At 55.7% G+C, this 6,000-nt stretch overlaps 1 protein-coding gene across 3 annotated transcripts in view; it reads right to left on the bottom strand.

The window, feature by feature from the left end:
- Window positions 1-5,194, bottom strand: part of ST3GAL2 (ST3 beta-galactoside alpha-2,3-sialyltransferase 2) — a 44,790-nt gene extending 39,596 nt beyond the window's left edge. For 2 of the 3 annotated variants that reach the window (XM_057712922.1, XM_057712921.1), the window contains exon 1: window positions 5,056-5,194. The gene's annotated coding sequence lies outside the window, so the exon portion shown is untranslated. Of the gene's footprint in view, window positions 1-3,114; window positions 3,278-5,055 lie in introns of all 3 variants that reach the window. The other variant, XM_057712924.1, reaches the window with a different exon arrangement.
- Window positions 5,195-6,000: the final 806 nt, after the last annotated feature.

Consider the following 6,000-nt stretch of genomic DNA (forward strand, 5'->3'; position numbering starts at 1 on the left):
GGCCACGTGAAAGTACGATTGACAATATGTTGTAATTATAATAATGATTTATGAATAAGCACCAAGAAGGGCTCTAGAATGGCTGTTTAGGGACAGACACAGGCGTCCCTAGTGAGCCTGGCATAACTGGAGGAAAAGCCCGTTTTCCCCAGATAGCAGGCATAGTTTAGACCCTTTCCTTGCAAAATGTCATTTGGAGATGTTTGTGCTAATAGTTAGCGAGGACTAGTTGTTAACAACCATTCTGAGCAGAAAGGGAGCAAAATCTAAAACCTGGGCCCCCAGAGAGCTGGGCCAGGCCCTTTAGTTGGGAAGGGCTCAGGTACTGGGAACACGTGGTGTGGGAATTTGGGTCATGGGAACTGAGAGTGGGGAAGGGGACGGGGGAGGAAGAAGAAGGTCACCCCAGGCAGAAGTGCGGAGACAGAAGAGATGCGGGTGTGCTGAGCGTGTACAACAAAGCCTCAGCTGCTTTCAGGATGTGCTGGGCCCCTGAGGCTTTGGGGCCCCACCTCCTCAGGGCTGAGGCCCCAAACCTCAGGCAGCATGGAGTCAGGAGTAATGAGCTCGCCAGGGTTCTAGGTGCACTGTCAGCTTCCTGCACACAGCTCCTCCAAAGCAAGGACACATCATCTCCTGCAAACTCTTCCTCTTCCTGACTGCCCCATTTCAGCTAAAGGAACCAACCTCATCACCCAGGCAATGAAGTGTCAAACCCCAGCCAATCAAGTGTCTGTTCCAGAAGATATCTACTTTCACAATTCTCTACCATCAGTCCCTTCTTTTCCATTTCTACTGCCACGTTCCAGCCTTCATTATGTCTCACGTGGACCCTATCTAGTTTTCTGTTTCCTCCCTCCCTTCTTTTCTTGTCCCCTTATGACCCAGCCATACCCTGCTGCAAGTCTGCTCTCTGCCTGCTCAGAAACCTTTTAGAACCAAGCCCTCCTTTTGCTGTGTGCCAATTCAAGTCCTCATTGAGCGCCTCACTGGACTGATCTCTTGCAGTGTCCACTGCCTCTTCTTCTGGGGACTTCAGCTTTTGGATACAGTCTGCGAGGACTGCCTACCATGTCACCAGCCCTTCCCCAGCCAAGGGAGGGAGGATGGCCCAGCCTAGGCCAACCAGACATAGCCTCCCTGGGATATGACCCCCAAGCTGTGGTGACAAAATTACGGAGCACAGCTGGAACAGATTTATCCTGGAGACAGTCGTACCCTGAAGAGACTGGCCTTTGGTTCCAGCCATGCCCACCCCAAGACCCTGGAGGGGACTTGAGTCCTGAGTCACCCCTCAGGTTCTAGCAGTTCCCACAGCCCTCCAATGAAGTCCTTTCCTGCCAAAATCAGCCAAGTTGTTGCTTGTAACGCAAAAGAGTCTTCTCACTACTTTTTGAAATACCTCTCCTATGCTCCAACCAAAAGGGAAAGCTCCCCAAAAGTGCCGTGATGGCCTCTTGCTGTACCTGTTGGCCTGCACACTCTTCAGCCTGTAGCCACTGCTGGAACTCTACCTGCCCCACCAGGGCCCAACCCAAAGGCCTCTTCTGAACCCTCTACAGGGATGACTTCTGCCTCCTTTAAACCCACAAGCCTCTGGCTGCCCCTTCTGCCGTCCACTGTGGACTCTGCTGTACTTGTCTTATGCCCCTCCCAGGAGACAGTGACTTGGTCATTCTCTCCACCACAACACCCAGCATAGTTCCAGGCTCAGTAAAATTCACCAGGCTCTGGGGGCAGACAACCCAGAGGACAATTACAGGTTTTTCTTGGCAAGACAGACACTGAGTGACAAAGACCACGGGGTGTGCTGTCAGAAAGGACCAAGTCTGACTTCTATATCCTCCACTTACCAGCTGTCTGAGCTTGGGCAAGTATCATAAGTTCTGTAAGTCTCAGTTCTTCACCTATGAAAGAGCGACAATAATGCCCACCCTGCAACACTGCTGTGAGGATCTAAGGAGCCGACATGTGAGAGCATCTAGCCTGGTGCCTGGCTAGGCGTAAGCACTCAGGGAACAGCGGCCGTTATTCCAACTATTCACAGCTACTGGTTTAGCACATACTCCGTTGGCGGGTTGCAATCAGGAGCCCTGGGCCTGTTGTGTGACCCACAGTGCATCTCTCTGTTTCTCAGTAATCCCACCTGGGTCTATATCTGCCTTATAAACCTGAAAAACAACAGGTGGAAAATGCTTGGCAAAGTAAAAGCACAATGTAAGTGGTTCCTCCTGTTTTTCTAAATTTTAGAGATTTTCAGGCATCCTGTCCAGTGTGCAGCCGTGGCCAGCACCCCAACCTGCTTGGTCTAATGGACAGGGACAGACAAGAGCACCTGGTTTGGCGTCTGCTTCCCCATGTCCATGCAGCCACCCTCTTTCCAAAGCCCTTGTGCTTAAACATCCTGCTTTTCTGGGGCCTTCCTTCAAATAGCTATAGGGCAGTGTCTGCTATGTGCTTACAGGGGACTGGGAGCTCAGGCCCCACAAGTCACCTCTACCATTAACCTGGCCAGCACCAGGCAGCATGAGAATGGAAGGAAAAGGCCAATCCAGGACAGCTGCCAGAACAAGCCTGGGAGGGGAAGCAAGGTAGGAGGAAACCTCTCTCAAGGTTTTATATCTGCCTGGATTAATCACCCAGGCAACTGTCACGGCCCCAAGCCAGTGGTTCTCAAGTGTTATGGCCAAGAAACTGGGCAGAAATCAAATCGCAGGCCCCACCCAGATTGCCTGAATCAGAAAACTCTGGGAGTGGGGCCCAGCAATCTGTGCCTTAAACAGCTCTCCAGGGGGATTCTGATGTCTGGTCAAGTATGAGAAATCCTGCCTTAAACCTTTAACCGCAAGACTTTCTGCTTCACCTCAAATTACTGAACACCTACTGTGCGCCAAGGACCGAGTCGGGTGGTGGTGATATTTCAGAAATGAGAACACGTCTGAAGAACTTCCATAGTCTAATGGGGGTCAAAATCAAGTACACAAATACACAAAGCAGGACGGGGTATAGAACAAGGCAAAAGAATCAGCTTCCCATCCCTCTCGCCAGACCCACCCCTCAGATCTTCTCTTGCCATGACCAGAGGAAAGAGAACTCCAGTTTTGGGAAACCCACCTCCACATGCTTCTATTTCGGACTCTTCATAATTGCAGGTAGTTTTCTCAAGAAGAGTGATCCTCGCCCTAAGGCATGTTTCAGGTCCAGAGGTTTGGCTCCTGGGGAAATGGCCCATGAGGCCACACCCTCTGGGGTTTGGGCTCAGAAAGTTCCTAGAGGGCTATGAGCATGCCACAGCACATCACGACACTGCATTCCCGTGCAGGGTCACTCCCTCAGGCCCCTGGCAAGCTCCCACGTGAGCAGAGATGCAGACATAAACAGGCACACAGACAGCTGGCCCCCTGGCCTCCCTTCCTCCACTCTCAAGTTACAAGGTTAAAGGTGTCCTATTCACAGCCACCGGGGAGGGATGAGAGAGGGGGTGCCGAAGCAGGGAACCATCTGGTTCAGATCAAGATTGCTCATTCAGGACCCCAACAGAACTCCCAGAGCCTGCCTTCTTGATGCCTCATAGATTTCCCTCTCTCCCTCAACTTCCCACTGGAAAACTGAGGACTGGGCTCGGAAGGGGTGACCCATAGGCAAGTCTGCCAAAGGAAGACAAAAAACTGAATTATACACTCAAGTCTGTGCCACCTTTCTGAGCCCTGGCTCCCTCTTCCTTTCAATTCCTGAACACCACAACTAAACTTGAGATCACTGCCTACAGTCACTGTGTTCCTCCACAAAGAGCTCCGGGCACCTAGCAGACATTCTTCCCTGCACTGGCAACTGCCTGCAAAGTTAGCAGCAGAAGCAAGATAAGGTTTAGGGGTGTGGTCTCCCAGATTCCTCTTATGCCGCCATCTCCACCAATGCAGGAGGTTCCCTCCATCTCAGAGGGACGCTGGAGCCTACCAGGCATAACAAGAGGAAGGGATGACCAACCAGCTTCCAGACAACTGTTCCAAAGACAAGATGGGAGTGAATTACTAGCTAGGATTGACTTACCCAGGGACCCCAGAGTGCCCTGAACCACCCCCGGCAACTTTGGCTGAAAGAGACTGCCTCTCCTTTTCCACCACCAGCACCTCTCTCTCCCCTTTCCCCCAACACCACCTTAGACTCTGTTCTACAGTGCTTCCCGTCGCTGTAAAGCAAGAGGCAGGATGGGAGATGGATGCAGTTGGCAAGAAATAGAAATCGAAAGGCTAAAGTGAGTAAACGCGCAACGGGTAGGTGACTCTACAGGCAGAGAAGGCCAGAAGTGAAATACAGGAAGGAGGAGGGGGAAACAGAAGTGGGAGAAAGCCAAAAGGGAGACTAAAGTGAGCTCAGCCCAGAGCTGCAGCAGGGTGCTGGGAAGTTTGGTCCAGTCACAGAGGAATGACTGGAGGGAAGAAATGATGCTTCCATGCCAAGGCATGGCCTCAGACCAGACCCACAGGACTGGGGCATGGACTTGGCTAAGTTGCTGGTTTGTGCCAAGCCTCAGTTTCCCTTAAGTGGGAAGGAGGTCAAGCTGTCTCATCAGAGAGAACTGGGCCATTGTGGGTGGCCAGGGGGCAGTGCCAGGTAGGGGAAAGAGGAAAGAGGTGCTGGTGGTGCAAAGAAATCCTTTGGCCAAGACGAACGGGGCAGGGGTCTCTAAGCAGTGCACAGGCCAGGAGCGCGCGGGGGTTGGGGGCGCGAACTAGGCAGTGGACTTAAGTCGGGACTGGGGCACGGAGCGGTTCCCAGGGCTGGGGCTGGGGGCTGGGGACTGCCACCAAGGAGTGGAACAGCCGCGCGTGGGAGCGGCTGGAGGTGCAGAAGCGGGGGACGCGGATCGAGGCCAATGTAAGCGGACCCCCGCCCCCACGGGGGAGCCCAGCGCCCCGACCCAAGGGAAGTTGCCGGGGTGGACCGGGCGGGTCTGGGCCGCTGGCCGAGCCAGCAGCCCGCGCTGAGAGCGTTCGGGGCAGCGAGGGGCCCGGGGCGCCCCACATCCCGCCCGCCCTCACCCCGCCCGCGCACCTCAGTCAGCGCCGGGCGATGCGCGGGCCATGCTCGCCGCTCCTGCCGCCGCCTCCGCCCGTGCAGAGAACGCTGCCGTTGCCGCCGGCCTCTGGACCCGTTATCTCCGCGGCTCCCCAGTCCGCCCTCAGCGGGCCAGTCCCGCCCTTGCCCTCCCCTCCACAAGCGAGCCGCCGCCGCCGCCACCGCCTCAGCCGCCTCAGCTCGGCCCCTCCCCCCACCCCAGCCCGGCTGGAAGGGAAGGGTGGGGGCAGGGGGGGCGAGCGCCCCCCTCCCCATTCACATCCTCCTCGTCTGTCCCCTCCCACCTTATCCTTCACGCCCCCTGGGCATGCTGGGATATGGAGTCCAGTCTGCGCCAGGCCGCTAGGAGTGTGTGGCACCTAGAACTACTACTCCCAGAAGACAGCGCGCAAGCCTTGGGGCTTGTGGGCTTTGTAGTTTCGTGGGGGTTCGGGGAGTCTACAGCGCCTGAGGGGAGAGGGGGATGGGAGATCTCTATTCCCAGAAGGCCGGGCTCCCGACAGTGGAAATAGGATGTGGAGTCTGTGATGCCTCGATCCCGGGTCGAATACCTGGATCTTAAGGGAAACGCAAAGTAGCCAAGGATGCCTCTCAGACACGGCTGTGGTCAGCTGCAGCTGAACAGGACTGGAGGGGAAGCCTCCGGCCCGGAGCCCGCGCCCCGGGTACCGTTCCCATTAGCGCTCGCCAAGAGCCTTGACCTGAGGCTAGCTTGGCTTCGTGCCCGGCCTCCGCGAGCCGGAGCGGTGGTGGGCCCGCTGCGCTCAGGCCGGAGAGGAGAGAACTCAGGGAGCCACGTGGGCGGGGGGTTTTCCCCACCTGGGAAAAAGGGTCCGAGTGTCTGTTTTCCTGGAGCGCTCACCCCCTGGGGCACTTTCTCATTCCAGTCTCGACACTCTCTTTCTAGTTGACGCTCTTAGC

The sequence above is a fragment of the Hippopotamus amphibius genome, chromosome 16 (assembly GCF_030028045.1).
Source record: "Hippopotamus amphibius kiboko isolate mHipAmp2 chromosome 16, mHipAmp2.hap2, whole genome shotgun sequence".
In the NCBI taxonomy this organism is placed as follows: Eukaryota; Metazoa; Chordata; class Mammalia; order Artiodactyla; family Hippopotamidae; genus Hippopotamus; species Hippopotamus amphibius.